Consider the following 19,751-nt stretch of genomic DNA (forward strand, 5'->3'; position numbering starts at 1 on the left):
CTGAGCACTGGAATTTGTTTATTTATTTGACAGAGAGAGATCACAAGTAGGCAGAGAGAGAGAAAGGGAAGCAGGCCCCCTGCTGAGCAGAGAGCCCAATGTGGGACTCGATCCCAGGACCCTGGGATCATGACCTGAGCCGAAGGCAGAGGCTTAGCCCACTGAGCCACCCAGGCACCCCTGAGCACTGGAATTTGTAAAAGGAATGCACAGGAGACACATCTAAGGAAGACTAAGAAATAGCGTCTCCAACTCAGAAACAAGGAGACCTGAAGTAACGGTCAATAACTGCAGTGAAATACAACAGGATGAGAATCAAAGGCTCAGAAAGCAGTCAAGCCCTTGCCACCAGTTAGCCAATGACTTTGACCAAGAGGTCTGAGCATTCATTATTGAAAATTTTACTCCACACATGCATTTCAATTGGCAGAAAAATAAATCTTAATGTGAACGTTCACAATTCAGAGATAGTGATGTTTTGATTTCTGCTAACATATCATCAGAAGGGAATTAGAAACATTTTATTTCACTACTCAAGTAGTTCCTTTAGTGTCAGAGTCATTTTCACATTCCTTCTAAGAGTTAAATATCATTTCTTTGGCACATAAACTATGTCATATGTTTCCTTCAATTATAGTAGAAAATAGTTGGAATTAATTTAATTCACAGTTCTTTGAGAAAAACATAACCTTAAAAACAATACCACTCATTAAGGCATTACATAGTAGATCCAATCTATTGTGGTTTCTCTCTTCTATTAACTGAAATTGTAAGATTGTTACACAGTGGACACCTGCCTATATACCAGTCATTCATAGTTTACTAAAGGGTTTATAAAGTTTACTAATTTCTTCACTGATGGAAAGATTACATCTTCAGTCTATTCTTTTGTTCATATAGAACAGAATCTACCTAGAAGGAAACAAATTCAAGGACTTAATATGTATGTGTAATTGGTAGGTTACCACTGCATCAAAATATTAAAACTCTTGCAAAGCACATTAACTATTAAATAATGATCACATATAATGGTAACTAAATGGCTCAATTCAAAGAATTGATATAGTGTTATCAGTATCAAAGTGAACAGCATCAAATCCATTGATATAGTGTTACTGCTTAATCAAATATCTTAAACAATTTAAGGTGTACAACAAACTATGGAGTACTTGCAGCCTTTGTATTATGATAGACAATATTTATATTCATGGAAAGTTATATATTCTCCACTGATTTAAACAGATAAAGCAAAGATAAACATAGGATTGCAGTATGGTAACCACATTTGCATATGCATGCGTGTGCACCCACATGTGTAGCAAGTGTGTATGTGTATGGGTGTGCCTATATTTCAAACTGTTAAATGAAGGTAACTGAAAAGGTTCAGTAATATATGCAAAATAAATTTTGCTTGCAAATATGCCTGTCACCCAGAGGTCTAAAAGAAACAAAGGAGACAGTAAAATTTCTCTACTTGTTTGTCATCCCTGCATTAAAGAGCTCAACTTAGAGTAATTAATCTTAAATCATAATAGTTTGATGTAAGCTGAGTAATGATAATGCTATTTTAGAAGAATGTTGTAGTCAAAATTGCTTGTCAAATTATGTGTATACTAATTACTCATACAATGAAAAATTTTCATAATATTGAATCACTATTTAACATTTTGTAATGCTTAAATTAGAATATGATGCCAGTACTGATAGAAAATATTTTTGCTTATACTTTTCTAGGTCTCAGGGTGGTGAACTTCTTATCTGAATTCCTAACCAGTGAGCTTATGGTAAGAGTATAATTAAGAACAGTTCTTTTTCCTCTTTATTATACCTGCTTGATAATATATCAGTAAATATACCTGTAAATATAAAGGTAATTTGCATAGTTTTCTTGACACTTTACCATACCTTTACATAAATGTTGAAGAAACTGTGTGATATTTTCTATTAAATGTTTATGTTCTTGGGTAGATTATAATAACAATCATTTGAAATAGTCTTTGATAGGATTTAAGTGAATTTGAAGGCATTGTTCAGAAAGGTAAGATTTATACTACTGAGAAAGTTCTTTGGACATGAATGACAATTTTATATATTAAAATTTTTTATAATGAGGTCCATTTGATGGCAATGAATAGAGGCAATGAGTTATTGAAAGGAAAACTTATTTCATCACCTGTCAAGACTTATCAAAATTGAATTCCTCTATGAAAGCTTGATATTAGAGCTTTAGGAAGTTCAAAGTAAAATATGTAACTGTGGAAAAAGAAATGATAAGAAGTAATCGGCGACTTCTAAGGTGATCTTATGGGCCTTATTAATTTGTCAGCTTCTTTGGTTAATGTATTCAATTACACATGTGAATCTGGATTCCACTTTAATTACTACAGAATGTTAAGTAAACAATTTCACTTTTGTTGTTTAGTAAGATAATTTTCAGTTTATCTCTTCTTTAATAGTAAACATAATAAAGATTTAGCTTTTGACTGACAAAAATAAAATGCAGATAATACGGGCAATTTTGTCATACATTTTATATTTCCGGGTAAATGATATCTTCAGAAACACAAAGGTGATTAAGTAAACTTGTTAATTTGATAAAGCAGCCTTATCAAAATGTATCTTGAAGAAATTTTTTTAAGAGGCTGTAGGGAATAACCACCTTGGGGCATTCTAAGGTATATGCTTTGGTTACATTTTTTTGAGACACTCAACATGTGATTATTGAAGACAAGCGTCAAATAGAAGCAAGGGAAAATTCCACTGCTCTACCAAGTGGATTCTGGTGATAATGAAAGATTTTTTTATGAAATACATTATTTGGATGTGTAAAGAACAATAATTTTAATCCCAACAGGTATTGTTAAATTGTAATTTATATTTTACAAATATACCTAATGAACTTTTCTCGCACGTTAATTCAACTTATAAAATACGTCAAAATATTTTTTAAAATTACACTTATCATTAGTTTTCATCTCTAATCTTGCTCATATCTTAAGTATACAGTTTCAGTAAATTTTAACGAAATAAACACTCCCACCCATATAACCAGCTCTCACATTAAAAAACAAACAAACAAACAAACAAAAAACAACAACAAAAAACGTTAGTATACATTGAAACCCATTGCATAGTACTCTCTTGGTAATTATATCCAGGAAAATAAGCACTATATTGGCTTCTAGAAGGATAGATTATTCCATTTTACATCCTACAGATGAAGTCATACAGTAGTTACTACTTTGCCTCTTTTGCTTAGCATTACATTTGTAAAATTTTATGCAGTGATTAATCATTCATTTTCATTGCTGCTTAGTATTCAGCTGTGTGGATGTACCAAATTATGATCCTCTCTCCCATTTATAAGCATTCAGGTAGCTTCCAGTCTTTGGTTCTTATGAATAGTGGTTATATGGACATCTAGAACATGTCTTTTAGGAAATGCATGCATGTATTTTGTTGGATATATAGGATATGCATATGTTCTACTTTAGTAGAGACTGAATGTTTGCCAAAGTGGTTGTATTGATTTTTGGGAGCAGGATGTGAGATTTCTGTTGCTCCGAATATTCACTAACATTGTAGAATTTTTTATCCTTCTATTTTAGCCAAATCGGTGTGTTTATAGAAATGTAAAACAGAAATATTTCAATTTGAATACCTTGAAGATTGATGGCACTTTTATGATTATCGTATTTGTGATGATTATTTGTCATATGAATATTCTCCTTTTTGAAGTGTTAAGACTTGCCCTTTTTCTACTATACTGTGTATCCTTTTTCATTTTGTGTGTAATGAGTATTGAATCCTCTGTGATGGAGCTAGCTCAAACCGATGCACAAGAGCGAACCATTAAAGTGTCAGGAATTTAGAGAGCTGCTCGGTAGTTTGAAAATCTGCCATGGTAGAAATTTTTATACCACACACATTGGCAAACACTAAAAAACAGGAAAGTTAGTTGTTAAACATTTTCTGGCGTATGACTGGATATTTATATTTTATATTAAAGCACTTGGAGGATTATTTTAGTACTCTCCTAGTGGTGTCTTTTGGTGAATAGAAATTCTCAATTAGGCTTATTTCTTATGTGATTAGGGCTTTTTGTGACCTAGTTAAGAGATGTTAACAAAAAAAAAAAAGAGAGAGAGAGAGAAATATCTGCCTTTGCCATGGTTCCTACAGTTTCTCTAAAAGCTTTATTATTTAAGCTTTTACACCTAATAATTTCCAGGTTTTAAGGATATTATTCTATTCTTAAATTGTACGGATAGTGCTACTATCTTGTATGTTTAAAATAATTTCCTGGTGCTTGCTTCGGCAACATATATACTAAAATAGTTTTCTGGAAAGCTTCTCATAGAATAGTAATTGCTCTGTGTGTATTTTAACTCTTATTGTAATATTCTTAAATAAATATAAAGATGTTTGTATTTGTTTAATAATTTAATGTTGCTTTATAAGCAATTTGTAGGTTTTTATAATATTTAGATATGTATTTGCATAATGTCTACTCTGTGTGGCACACAATCAGTTATAATTTTGAAATAAATATTCAGCAGCATACTAAAATTAATATTTGACTTTAACCCTTAGTGTATTATGATAATTTATTTCCAGCATATATTAAGTGAAGCAGTCTACAAAATAATCTACAGAATCATTAAAAAAACTCAGAAATTAGTCTGTTTAGTATTCAAATAAAATGATTAAAATGTATTTAGTTGTCTCTAAAATGTTATATTTAATAAATTGCATAAACACATAACAACCATGATAAATACTGCCAGAAGGATTAGCTACAGAATACTATTGTATGTACTACATTGAAATTTTATTTGTTTTGAGATTTAATAAAGACGTATATATGTATAACATTTTCCATAACAAACTCAGAAGTGCATCACATACCCATTTTGTGTTTGATAAAAATCAGTATTATGTCTTCCTTAAAATTCTGAGTCAATTATACAAATGTGTGTATGTTTGCCACAGATTGTATTGTCCTATTATGCGTGATTTTGAATTGCATGTGTTTTTCTCTTGAAGTATTCATCTTTATTTAAATACTTTCAATTGTCTCCAGAACAGTTGAAATACTCAAGAGATGTAATGAAACATAATGGAATTAAATAATTACTTAAAAGAGAAAGTTCAATAATTTCATATTCATATATCCATATTTGGCCATTTCTTTTTAAATCTCTGGGTTCATAATACAAGCTATTTCATTAACTCTGGAGTAACTCCTAGCTCAAACAATAGAAGTACAAAAGCAAACTACATAATAGGTTGTTTTTAACAATTAGTTATTATTTTTAAATCTTTATAATAGTGAAAGATCTGATAAGAATGTATGGTTCATGGGTTAAAAATCCTTGAAGCTAAAAATAGTATTTAATTTATTTTCATAAATTGGAGAGCGAGGAGTTTGTATCAGAACTGTTTAAAAAAAAAAAAAGATCTTCATTTTTCTTTTGGGCTTCCTTGTCTGTTTTAGGTAGCCAAAGATGATGAAATATGAAGCATGTACTAATTAAAAGCTAATTAGGTGATTTTCACTTTTGCTAAATTACTGATCTCTGTGGGGCAATTAGAGCAGGAGAGCAGCGGTGAAACACAGAAAGGTATCTTGAAGATTGGTACAAAGACTTAATGTAGCCTTAATATCTCTGATCCTTCACTAAACATTTCAAATAGCTAAATAAAAAGTTTATTAATGAGTTTATCTGTGAAAATATACAAAGTTTACACCAATACTTCAGGATTTAATATTTGAAGGCGTCCCTGGTGGTACATGATAGGTAAAGGGAAAAAAATGCACTTGAGACATATCACAGTTAAAAGTAATTGATGCCAGTTAAATATACTTGACTCCATTTTCAGAGAGATGACAGAGTTTGGGGACAAATAAAGTTCAAAGACATGTAATTAATGTGCTGCATGAAGGAAAATGTACAAAATTGAAGAGTTATAAAAATGTAGACTGTTTTATTATGCACAGTTTGAACCCAAAATTAAAAGATTGAATAATGCAATAAAATTATAATCTGAAAGCATGAACAGAAGAAGCATAACCCAAAAAAAGAGAATCAGAAAGAATTATATAGCTAAGTTTTGGTAACATAAATGAAGATTGAACTTGAGAATAACGTGATTAGACGCACAAAATACTCTATTTTTTTCTTTTTTGTTGACCTATTTAATGATACATTTTGTTTAACTGTTAAAGTAATACTAGGGTCCCCCCTGAAAAATAAAAATATTTTCTAGTTCCTGGCAGTATCTCGCAGTAGCAGATGCTTTTTAAATTTTTGCTGTATAGAAAAACCAATTGTGTATGAGCTAAACAGATTAGTGGGTTGTTTTTATTTTTGTTTTGTTTTGTTTTTACTAAATCAAACATTTGTTTCTCCACACATTCCTTTTCCAACCATTCTTCTCTCTTTCTTCCTTCCTCCTCCCTCTTTTTTCTCTCTCTTTCTTTCCATTAACTTATGAAGAACATACTATGTGTTAGGAAAATGGCTAACTCATGTCACAATGGCAGAGCTGACAAAGTTTTTATCTTATTGATTTCATAGTTTAATGGGGGAAAAAGAATTAAACATGAAAAAAAAATCTCAACTTTTATAAATGTCCTGAAGAAAAATACTCTCAAATATAGAATAATGAGGACAGGGACGCCTGGGTGGCTCAGTTGGTTGGACGACTGCCTTCGGCTCAGGGCGTGATCTTGGAGTCCCGGGATCGAGTCCCACATCAGGCTCCCAGCTCCATGGGGAGTCTGCTTCGCTCTCTGACCTTCTCCTCGCTCGTGCTCTCTCTCACTGTCTCTCTCTCTCAAATAAATAAATAAAATCTTTAAAAAAAAAAAAGAATAATGAGGACAGGCATTGGTAGTTAAGCTCACATGAAGAATTGGAGAAAGGAAGGGGCTATAATGGGATTTCTTGGCTCTGAATTAAAGAGAAGCTTGGAATGTTCAAGAAAATAAGTGAATGTTAGTGTAGCTGGAGCACAGTAAATAAAAAAGGAGAGGGGCTTGGGATGAGGTAAGCTTTGTAGTCCATGACAAGTATATTTGATCTCATTGTAAATGCGATTGGAAGCCATTGAGTGCTTTTAAATAAAAGTGTGTGGTAATTCCATTTATGTTTTAAGATAAGTGCTTTGTGGAGAATGAATTAGTGGGAAGGAAGTCTAGAAGTAGGAAGATCATTTAGGAGGAGACACATGAAGATTTCTGAGAGAGAAAGATGTGATGTCCTAGATCAGGATGGGATCACTGAGATGGATTTGAAGTCTATTGGGGGCAGAACACATCCAATCTATTGGATGTAGAAGATAAGAGAAAAAGAGACAACAAGGTGAGTCCTAGGTTAGAGCAATCAGTTGTATAACAAAACATTCACAACTAAGTTGGTCAAGATGAAATTGGGAGACAGGCTCTAGCAAAAGGATCAATAACTCCATTTGGGACTGATAATCTATTATTCTATCTTATTCAACTCAGAGTGTGATATTTATGTTACTTTAGATGAAAACTAAACGAGAGGTAAGGAATAAGGATTTAATACTGGACATTCTAAGGATTCATTCAACTCATTGGTCTAGCAACCCAGACGATTCTAGTTAATTGTACTGGGTTGATGCTTGTAGGAGTATGTATGAATTGACGCTGCAAAGACATATGGTAAACATTGGGGCCTAAGCATTGTATGGGATAAGGTTGAGATTAAATATATTTTTAAAACAGCAGACTTCAACAATATTTGGGATTATAAGATAAATCTACAGTGTGATCAGGACAGTGATAAATGGAAAGGAGTAGCAATGGCTGGGATTCTTTAAAGAGGCAAGTTGGGGGAAAGAATAGGAGAAGTTATTTTATTGAGCAAAGAATTTCTAACTTTAACATGTCCTCTCACAGTTGAATATAAGGACAAGACAGTACAGTATTGAAGGAGGAATTCACTAGAATAAGTGGAAACTGGAAGATCTCTATAAACTTCTGTCATCATCATTATCTTCTCTGCAAAATCACATCTCTAAACTTGAAGGAATCTGATAGAGGAGAGATGAAAATGGAGCATTTTCCCTCATTAACTTGCAAAGAGGTTTCTGTACATTTGTATCTGCCTCTTTGGCAAGAGTTGAAAACATTGGAACAAAAACTTTCCTGTCATTCCTTATATCTGTTTGTCTGTGAAGGTAGGGACAGCTAATTGTCTTGCAATTGTGTTTGTAGCATGTAGTCCCTGATGCTTTATTTCATTTATTTAATAATAAGTAAATAATTTATTTATTTAATAGCTTATGTATATCATAATTTATATCTATCCACACTATCATAAACTGACCTGTATTTTCACACATTTTACCTGAAATCTTGACCTCGGAATTTTTTAGCATTTACTCCAGACCGTCCCACTCCATTTTAGTCCAACATATCTGTAATTATAATCCTGAGAACAGCATGTGATATTTAACCATGATTAATAAATGCAGAAAAATTTGGCATTTAAGCATATGACTTCTCATTCAAATAGCTCGTTTTTACACATTATAAGCATAATTTATGTCTGCAAAAGAAGAATAATGATATGGTAAAATTAAAACCTTAATTATCACAGAAATTTTATAAATTTATTATATGTACAAATGATCCCCTACTTATAATGGTGTGAACGCTATACACACTGAGTAGAAACCATACTTCAAATTTTGAATTTGAATCTCTCCCCAGGCTAGAAATATGTAACACAATCCTCTTCCACAACCCAGGCAGCAGTGGTGAGCCACAGCTCCTGGTCAGTAATGCCATGAAAAGGGTAAACAACCAATACACTCACAACAATTCCGTAGCCACACAACCATTCTCTCTCACTCTCAGTACACTATTCAATAAATTACAAGATATATTCAACATTATTAAAGGATTTTGTCCAACTACAGGCTAATGTAAGTGTTCTGAGCACATTCAAAGTGGGCTAAACTAAGTTATGAAGTTCAGTAGGTTAGGCGTACTAAGTGCATTTCAACTCATGATATGTTCAATTTATGACAGGTTAATCAAGATATAACCCCATCATAAATCAGGAAAATCTGTGTTGGATTTTTTTATTATGTTATGTTAGTTACTATACAGTATTGGTTTTTGCTGTAGTGTTCCAAGATTCATTGTTTGCATATGACACCAAGTTCTTTATGCAATACATGCCCTCCTTAATACCCACTGTCAGACTCACCCATTTCCCAACTCCCCCCACCCTCTAAAACCTTCAGTTTGTTTCCCAGAGTCCATAGTTTTTCATGGTTTGTCTCCCCCTCTGATTTCCCCACCTTCATTTTTCCCTTCCTTCTCCTAATGTCCTCCATTCAATTCCTTATGTTCCACAAATAAACTTCAGATTCAAATAAATAAGCTAAGCATACTTATTTTAAATCCATTTTTATTTGTTATAATCATTCACTGGGTAGTGAGTTTATTTCAATGTATAACTATTATAAAATGCAAATATACTATCTTTAATTAAAAAAAAACTTCAGAATATGCATTCATCTCAACTATGACATCCTATTCCAATCTTGTAGGCTAAAAAGAAAGATAAGAATACCTTTTCATCTTAAAAAATAGGCTTAAGAGTAAAGGTATTTTATTTATTTTGTTGTATTCAGAGAGGTAAATATATATTTTAAGTTAAATTGATAAATTTCTATTATTTACTTAAAGTAAGATCAGAAGTATTTTAGCTCATAAGTGAAGCATTGTAAGAAATCACAGTGGTATCAGTAAGAACTCGGCATAGCATTTCTGTTGGCTATCTGACATTCTTGCCAAGTGCCCTGAGATGGACAATAATCTGCACCAGCATAAAAGGGAATGGAACAAGATGGCGAATGGGGAAAGGCTGAGGAGGTCGAGGAAATCTATTACTGAAAACTATATGTCAACTTTTAAAAGATACAGTACTTATTATTCTGTTGATTCTTCTATTGTGCTGGATATATATATTTATAGGAAGTAATTGTGTGTGTGTGTATGTGTGTGTGTGAGAGAGAGAAAGAGAGAGAGAGAGAAAGAGAAAGGAAGAGAGAGAGATAAAATACAGATACCCTAAATATTTTGAAGTAGCATAAATGGAATCTACCTCCTCACCACCCTTTCCTTCAAATTATAAAAACACCATTCAATAATATCTGAATTAATAGAGAAATCATAAGCTATGAACATCTGTAATTTAAGGGCAATGCTAATTTTCTTTTCCAAAAGTAGATCTTTAAAATTAACTTTTTGCCCCCTGCTATAAAGTCTATAAAATGAACTTAAGTAAGGTAGATTCTTTTTTTTTTTCCAATTTATTTATTTTCAGAAAAACAGTATTCATTATTTTTTCACCACACCCAGTGCTCCATGCAAGCTGTGCCCTCTATAATACCCACCACCTGGTACCCCAACTTCCCACCCCCACGCCACTTCAAACCCCTCAGATTGTTTTTCAGAGTCCATAGTCTCTCATGGTTCATCTCCCCTTCCAATTTACCCAAAAGCACATACCCTCCCCAATGTCCATAACCCTACCCCCCTTCTCCCAACCCCCCTCCCCCCAGCAACCCACAGTTTGTTTCGTGAGATTAAGAGTCACTTTTGGTTTGTCTCCCTCCCTATCCCATCTTGTTTCATGGATTCTTCTCCTACCCACTTAAGCCCCCATGTTGCATCACCACTTCCTCATATCAGGGAGATCATATGATAGTTGTCTTTCTCTGCTTGACTTATTTCGCTAAGCATGATACGCTCTAGTTCCATCCATGGTGTTGCAAATGGCAAGATTTCGTTTCTTTTGATGGCTGCATAGTATTCCATTGTGTATATATACCACTTCTTCTTTATCCATTCATCTGTTGATGGACATCTAGGTTCTTTCCATAGTTTGGCTATTGTGGACATTGCTGCTATAAACATTCGGGTGCACGTGCCCCTTTGGATCACTACGTTTGTATCTTTAGGGTAAATTCCCAGTAGTGCAATTGCTGGGTCATAGGGCAGTTCTATTTTCAACATTTGGAGGAACCTCCATGCTGTTTTCCAGAGTGGTTGCACCAGTTTGCATTCCCACCAACAGTGTAGGAGGGTTCCCCTTTCTCCGCATCCTCGCCAGCATCTGTCATTTCCTGACTTGTTGATTTTAGCCATTCTGACTGGTGTGAGGTGATATCTCATTGTGGTTTTGATTTATATTTCCCTGATGCCGAGTGATATGGAGCACTTTTTCATGTGTCTGTTGGCCATCTGGATGTCTTCTTTGCAGAAACGTCTGTTCATGTCCTCTGCCCATTTCTTGATTGGATTTATTTGTTCTTTGGGTGTTGAGTTTGTTAAGTTCTTTATAGATTTTGGACACTAGTCCTTTATCTGTTATGTCATTTGCAAATATCTTCTCCCATTCTGTCAGTTGTCTTTTGATTTTGTTAACTGTTTCCTTTGCTGTGCAAAAGCTTTTGATTTTGATGAAATCCCAAAAGTTCATTTTTGCCCTTGCTTCCCTTGCCTTTGGCGATGTTCCTAGGAAGATGTTGCTGCGGCTGAGGTCGAAGAGGTTGCTGCCTGTGTTCTCCTCAAGGATTTTGATGGATTCCTTTCTCACATTGAGGTCCTTAATCCATTTTGAATTTATTTTTGTGTGTGGTGTAAGGAAATGGTCCAATTTCATTTTTCTGCACGTGGCTGTCCAATTTTCCCAACACCATTTATTGAAGAGGCTGTCTTTTTTCCATTGGACATTCTTTCCTGCTTTGTCGAAGATTAGTGGACCATAGAGTTGAGGGTCTATTTCTGGGCTCTCTATTCTGTTCCATTGGTCTATGTGTCTGTTTTTGTGCCAGTACCATGCTGTCTTGATGATGACAGCTTTGTAATAAAGCTTGAAGTCCGGAATTGTGATGCCACCAAGTTTGGCTTTGTTTTTCAATATCCCTTTGGCTATTCGAGGTCTTTTCTGGTTCCATATAAATTTTAAAATTATTTGTTCCATTTCTTTGAAAAAGATGGATGGTACTTTGATAGGAATTGCATTAAATGTGTAGATTGCTTTAGGTAGCATAGACATTTTCACAATATTTATTCTTCCAATCCAGGAGCATGGAACATTTTTCCATTTCTTTGTGTCTTCCTCAATTTCTTTCATGAGTACTTTATAGTTTTCTGAGTATAGATTCTGTGCCTCTTTGGGTAGGTTTATTCCTAGGTATCTTATGGTTTGGGGTGCAATTGTAAATGGGATTGACTCCTTAATTTCTCTTTCTTCTGTCTTGCTGTTGGTGTAGAGAAATGCAACTGATTTCTGTGCATTGATCTTATATCCTGACACTTTACTGAATTCCTGTATAAGTTCTAGCAGTTTTGGAGTGGAGTCTTTTGGGTTTTCCACATAGAGTATCATATCATCTGCGAAGAGTGATAATTTGACTTCTTCTTTGCCGATTTGGATGCCTTTAATTTCCTTTTGTTGTCTGATTGCTGAGGCTAGGACTTCTAGGTAGATTCTTTCCCCGAAAGTTTTGTATGGAATATATTAGCAAGAGGGTCTTTTTTATTTTGATAAGTCTCTGAAGCCAAGAAGTAAGATATTTGAGTTTATTCTCTCTTACTATAAATGATAACTTTTTTAATCAAGCAAAAACCTTTGCGAGGTTTATTTCTAACCTGAAGAGTTTCTAGCACGTCTCTTATTAATAGCACTGCTTCCCCATGTTCACAGAATCTGTAGGACTATCCAGATATAAATTTGTGATAGAGATGGGTTTCCGATGGCATCATAATTTTACAATGAGTCTTTTCCCAATAGCAGAGTAAACATGTTTATCATTGTGAACATTGATTTTTTTCTCACTTCATAGATTTTTTTTCAAAATTGAAAATAATTATAACACACATATATATTTACTTATTATATTTAATATGCATTTATCTATTAAGTGAATCATTAAAGTAAGATTCTTTATTTCAAATTACTCATAAAATATAATTTTATTCATGAATTTTCATAGTTCCTTAAAAGTATCATTAAGTAAGGAAGTCAATTGTTCTTCTAATGTAAATTTCAAGCATGATAGGTAAAATGTTATATAAAAAGCTTACTATGCAAAATTGTTTTGAATACTATTGCTAGAGCATTTGCCCACGCATGAAATAGAGATATAACTTCAAAATTTTCAGGTCAAACTACAGCATCAGGAAAAGGTTGAATATAAATTAAGGATAAAATCCAATATATTTGGGTGGGACTACATTTTCTTCTTGAGAAATCACAGAAGGACACAATTATTATACCTAGTATGAAATTTCTCAAGTAAAACAAAAAATCCTGACTTTGCTAAGGACACACATAACAAAAACACTGGCTTATTCAGTGTTTTATTTTAAAACTTCTGAAAATAATTTTGGTTAAGGGATTGTGCCTAGTCTGAAGGATACATAATGGAGAAGGGAATTTACCTGGGACCAAGCACATGAGACTATTCACTCCTTAACATGTTCAATGCAGACTTCTTAAAGGTAAAGTGTGCACAATCCAGTGCTAGTCACTGAGCTACTGACTGAAATAGCTTTTTGGAAATCCTCAACTGAAAGGGAAGGGTGTGTGGATACATGAATTATATTAGCCCAACAACATTAAGATTTTTTGAGCATGCATGGTGTGCCAGGAAACGTGCTAAAGCATTTACAATGATTATTTCTTTTAATTGTTTCAATATCCTTGAGAGAGAAAGGGATTGTTGCTTATTCCAATAAAACTGAGATTAAAAGGAGATTTGAAAATTGCTCAAGGCTTCACAGCCTGAGAGAGGTTTACCAGAGATGATAGATCCTATTAGAAGGATATGAAATAAATGTTATAGGAGAGGCTAGAAGAAGAATAAATTCCTACAGGAGTCTGTGAAGGTATCCTACCTCACAGATGCAAAATTTGAGCTAGATCTGATAAAAGAATGTGAGGTTTTCTAAGTAGTGAAGGCAGATAAGGGGAATGTTTTCATCTAATAAGATTTTCTAGGAGCATAGCATTTTGGCCTTCATTTTATCATTTATAATATGTGATAGTGGGACAACACGATTTCTAAGGTTTTTTGAGTTCCGGAATTTTTTGATTATATATTTGTTTACATAAGACTAAAAGAAGAGGCTTCTGAGTAAATGCTGAAGCATCAGAGACTTTTGACAATATATCACTGTTTCTCCAAAAGAAGAAAGATTTCTTTTATCCTGTGCATGGATAAAACATCATCTGTTTTCTTCAAAGACAGCGAGTTATACTTAGAATTTTTCCCCCTAAAGGAGATGGGAGAAAGTATGATAGTGACATAAGGGGGGACAGTGTAGCCAGTCTGTGGTAGCCGATAGTTTAGGATTCTGTATTCTGTAAACCCAATTACTTCTGGTTTAGGGCTTTCTTACCTTTTTTCTAGTTACTTTGGGAAAACTTCATGTTTTAGACTTCAAAGGATTTCCTTTTGTTGTGTGAGAAAAGCCACAGTGTTTATAGCCTCTAGTGAGGTGTTGCACAGTGCTGGTGGTGGCAGCCACTTAGACTCCCAGTAAAAGCCAATGGAGATGGGATGATAGCAAAGGAAACAAATTCAAAAATGGCTACAATTGTATGTTCTCTTCACCTTGGCCATTTTCCTTATGGAACACTGGGCAAACAAGGTCAGGAAGTTTCCTTTGTTACCAAATTTTTTGCAGTATCATCCATCTTTACAATATGTTAGTATAATTTATTGATGAAAAAACAATCAGAAAACCTCTGTTCTCATTTTAGGGAGAATGGAATAAACTTACAGAAGTTAGGCCGGTGAATCAGAGCTTTCAGGACCTAAGTAACTGGAAAGACTAATAATTAATAGGGTATCCCTATTAATATAAATACATCTGCATTTATATGTACATTAGATATCTAAAATAATTAGAATCCACATACATAAAAGCAATGAAAGTGCATGGTAGTAAGTGAGAATGTTTCTGTGCTGAGAATTATTGCCAGAGTCAAAGGGACATTCTTAGACATGTATAAGTATGCCTTGGTGTACAGAACTAAATATGTGCAGGTAGAATTCATGACTTTGAGTGTGGTGTTTGGAATCCTGTTAATGAATAACTATTATTATTTTTATTTTATTTTATTATTTTATTTTTAATATTCTCTACATCCAACATGGGGCTCAAACCCATGACTCCAAGATCAAGAGTCACATACTCTACTGACTGAACCAGACTAATATCCTTAAAATCATTATAGAATGAAGAAATTTCATAAAGCTTAAACATTGGAGGAGAAATAGAAGAGCACACTATCAGAGAAATAAAAAGGAAAAAAGTTTCGCAGGCCATGGGGTCTGTGTTCAAATCCTGGTTTACCCTCTTTATCAACCAAGAGGATTATAATAATCTTAAGTGACTGTTGAGTGCATCACAAATTATACTAACAACAATCATAACAGCAGGAAAAGACATTGGATTTGGCCAAGAGAAAGTCATTGCAGTCTTAGCAATTCATTTATCATATTGAGATCTTTTCTTAAATGAGTGTTTTGACAAACTGACCTATTGCCTATATGAATGTTTGTGATTATGAGGTTAGTTTTGCAGTTGTGTAATAAAGAATATTTACATAAGTATTCTATCTCTTACCTGCTAATAATAGTAACAACAATAATACATATATAAATACTTTCTTGAGTACCATGTACCAAGCCAAAATAATTTGAAGAAAATGCCACCTACATGTTTTTGCATTAAGTGGAAGTAGCAGTAAAAACAAAGAGAAAACCGTTGAATTCTTTTTAAAAGCTTCTGATGTTCTAATTTCAATGTTATCTTACAGATAGCATAGTTTTAAATTTGGGCCTTAAATAGTATAATTATATCAGAAAAGAAACCTGAAAAGATTTTTAGCTATATAATTTAAAAATATGAAAGAGTTCAAAGGAGAAATTACATTTGGAACCAAATCATCAGAAAATAAAGCAGGAACATAGTGAAGGAGAATGCCAGTAATTGCCTGCCCAGTTTTGGAATAGTGTGTAGGTTTTGCTATTTGATGCTGACAGACCACATTTCTAATCAAAAAGCACAGCATTAATGATATCTAGTGCATTTTGGTAGATACGATACCCGAATAATAAGAACAATTCAAGACAGTTTTATGGTTTGCCTTTAACCTTTATCTTTAATCCAAAAATGGTCTAGTTAATATAATCATTATTATTCCCTAGAACTACATTTTAAAGAAACATAATTATTTATTCTGTTATTAAAACATGTTACTGTCCACTTATAAAAAAATCAAGGTTATATAATATTTTCTGAGAGGAGCAATCTAGAAAATTAATAGGTAATATACTTCGGGACGCTTGGGTGGCGCAGTTGGTTGGACGACTGCCTCCAGCTCAGGGCGTGATCCTGGAGTCCCGGGATCGAGTCCCACATCAGGCTCCCAGCTCCATGGGGAGTCTGCTTCGCTCTCTGACCTTCTCCTCGCTCATTCTCTCTCTCACTGTCTCTCTCTCTCAAATAAATAAAATAAAATCTTTAAAAAAAAAATAGGTAATATACTTCTTTTGTGGTCAGCATCAGGGAGTTTAACTGAAACAAAAATTATTTTAAAATACTCCTTAACCAAGTGCATTTCACTCATTCATTCTAAGTTCTGTGAGCTTCCTAGAGAAAATAACTATGTAACTGAAGACCCAAACAATATTCTGACACAATCTTAAAAAGTTATCCTTATGGAACCAGACTCAGTATATCCATGTGTTTTCATCCACTAATAATTGAACTTGAGAGGTGCCTGGGTGGCTCAGTTGGTTAAGCAACTGCCTTGGGCTCAGGTCATGATCCCAGAGTCCTAGAATCGAGCCCTGCATTGGGCTCTCAGGTCTATGGGGAATCTGCTTCTCCCTCTGACTTTCTCCCCTCTTGCTCTCTCTCTCACTCTCTCTCAAATAAATAAATAAAATCTTAAAAAAAAATTGAACTTGTGGTTTGAAATGAGTGGCTCTTACATCAAATGTATGCTGTATTAATTCTACTATATTAAGCTGTTTTATCTCATCTATAAAAATTAACAATGACAAGTATTCAGGAAGATCTTTTACAAATTCAAAGAAATATAAAAATATTTATTTTATTAATTTACAGGCGCCATCATTTAAATGCTCAAGTTTTCAGAGAAGAGTGACAAAATTGTCTTCTTACCCATAAACATTGTCATTTATAATTTCTGCACTATATTAAGATTTTTTTTCTTTTAACATTAGGATGTAAAAAGAAAAGAAAAGATGAATAACCAATACGTTTATTAGTATTTAGTGAAAAGGAATACAAGGAATTCAGAATATAAGTAAAAAAAAAATCACAAAAGGCAGAATAAACCGTAAGTTGCTGGTGAGTACTTGAATGGATATAGTACTCCCACTACCATCTCTGCCCAGGCTGAGTTGTGAAGAGCAATTAATTCCATTTCCCACTTTTCGTTTTTCTTATGTTAAATTTAGAAGTCAGCCTGCCAGCTGTGATTAAGATTTACCAGAGAAGAGGTGCTAGAACATAATAGAAGACATTTAAAACCATTGTATAAGTATAATGGCTTAAATCAATTGTATGCAAATTTAGTGTCCACATTTCTCAGAGCAAGCTTGTTAAAACACACATTTTCGGGTATTCATCCCATCCAGGGTGTCTGATTTGGTAAGATCTGGAGTAAAGCCTGGGAAGTGACATTTTCATCAAGCATCCCAAGGTGATTCTGACACAGGTTGTTTTTAGAACACCTTTTGGGAAATTGTTTTGGGAAGGAATGAAGAGCGGAGTGTATTTTTATATGAAAGCACAATAGGGAGAAAACAAGGAATTAAAAATGTGAAAAAGGGGCAGTAATAAGGAGAAAAAAGGGACTCTCATATTAAAATACTTAGTTAAAATAAATGTTTCTATTTTATTTAATCTTCATAAAATTTCTGTGACAGTCATCACTACCTCCATCAAATATAATGAAAGTCTGTGACTCTAAGATAGCCATGACTTTTCCATATGTTACCAGCAAGATAGCCCTCAAAGCTCATGTTATTTTCACTATACCAAATGAAACTGAGGGGATGAGTGAGACAGGAAAAAAAGAAATCATTTAAGCAGCAACTCAGGGAAAAGCTAATGAGTTTTTTATTTGTTACCTTCCTAAAAGGCAAGTGCTAGTGGTATGTTAAGGACCAAGAAAGGGGGAAAAAAAAAAAAGTACTATCCTTTTAACCCATTGGTCATATGTATACACAAACATACCACAACTCTCCAGCCCCTGGAAGGTAATGGCTATAGATTTGTTTACAATCTTCATTATGCCATGAATTCTCCCAGAAGGTTTTCCTAAATCCAATGCTATGTACTTTTCTTTAACACTTTGAGCATACACACTGCCAATAAATCCAGCTCCACAGGAAGTGCTCACCTTGATCTTCAGAATGTTTTATAGAAAAGACACTTATATGTTGATCAAAATTTCCATTTATATTCACATTGTGAGTAACTTTCAACCACCTGGCTAATCATCATGAGTCAGTTAGTTTATGGAAATTCCATTAAAATTGTCTCTTCCTGAACTATGAAAGTTTAAAAACTGTCACTTCCCATTACCTGAATTTAGAATGGGGAAAACTGAGGCTTGTACTCTTCTACTTCACTTCTACTCTTCTTTTGAACTTCTAAAGGTCTTCTCTTTAGAAATTTATTAACGAGTACTATTGTATGATGTTTTCTCCAATGAATGAGAAACACACACACACACACATTCTGTTTCATCTCTATTATCAATGGCAAAATTTTATCTTGGGTAATATACTTATTTCCTGTTATCTCCCTTTTCCCCTTCCCTCCTCTCATGCAATCTTATCTGCTAGTAGGTGTTTAAATATTGCTACCTGATGATTAATATTTTAAATGAAAGAATTTAAGTTTGATATCTTTCAGAGCATTTATATTTTAAGTGTGAAATTTTAAAAACAGACAAAAATTCTCAAGTATCATTTGAAAAAGGTTTTAATCATGGAATAAAGAAAAGTGAATCTGAGATAATGGCCTTGAGATTTAGTAATAAGAATACTTTTAACTATCTGATGGGTGAAAACTAGTACTCTAACAACATATTTATAGTACAAAGTGTTACCTATTTCTTTACTGATTGCCATCCCAAATCTTACATCAAAATCTCTGAACTCTGTCCATTTGTTTAATTGTGTATCAATTTTTAATCTTTCTACAACTGGAGTAGCTCATATGCCTTTTAGCCTATCTTCCCTCAAATCCTCAGAGCACACATTTGGAAGCCTGAGACCAACAGAGGTCATGTAAAATATGTTAAGTAACTGGTGGTGATGTAATCCTGCATAGCCAAATTGAGCAATACATAGAAAAAAATGAAGTTCAACTCTGATTACTATTTATGAAAATCTGGTTCATCGATGTTTACTTATAAAAGGCCTCATCTAAATCCTTCAGTCTGAATACATACGGACTATCGCTTCCTTACACCTTTGAATAGACTGTTTCTATCTGGCTAGCTCACACCTAACTCTGATTAATAAATTATCCATCTGCGAATTCTCTGGGCTTAACTTTTAATACTTAACCTATATTATTTCCACACTAAATCTAGCCATCTCCCTGCTCCCAACAGGTCAGAAACAAGTAATTTAGTTGC

General features: G+C 33.6%; 1 protein-coding gene across 36 annotated transcripts in view; it reads left to right on the forward strand.

The window, feature by feature from the left end:
- PTPRD (protein tyrosine phosphatase receptor type D) overlaps positions 1–19,751 on the forward strand; it is a 2,250,073-nt gene that overhangs the window by 1,014,908 nt on the left and 1,215,414 nt on the right. For all 36 annotated transcript variants that reach the window (XM_044265686.1, XM_044265656.1, XM_044265663.1 and 33 more), the window contains one exon: positions 1,735–1,784. The gene's annotated coding sequence lies outside the window, so the exon portion shown is untranslated. The remainder of the gene's footprint in view (positions 1–1,734; positions 1,785–19,751) is intronic.

This window comes from Neovison vison, chromosome 9 (assembly GCF_020171115.1).
Source record: "Neovison vison isolate M4711 chromosome 9, ASM_NN_V1, whole genome shotgun sequence".
Taxonomy (NCBI): Eukaryota; Metazoa; Chordata; class Mammalia; order Carnivora; family Mustelidae; genus Neogale; species Neogale vison.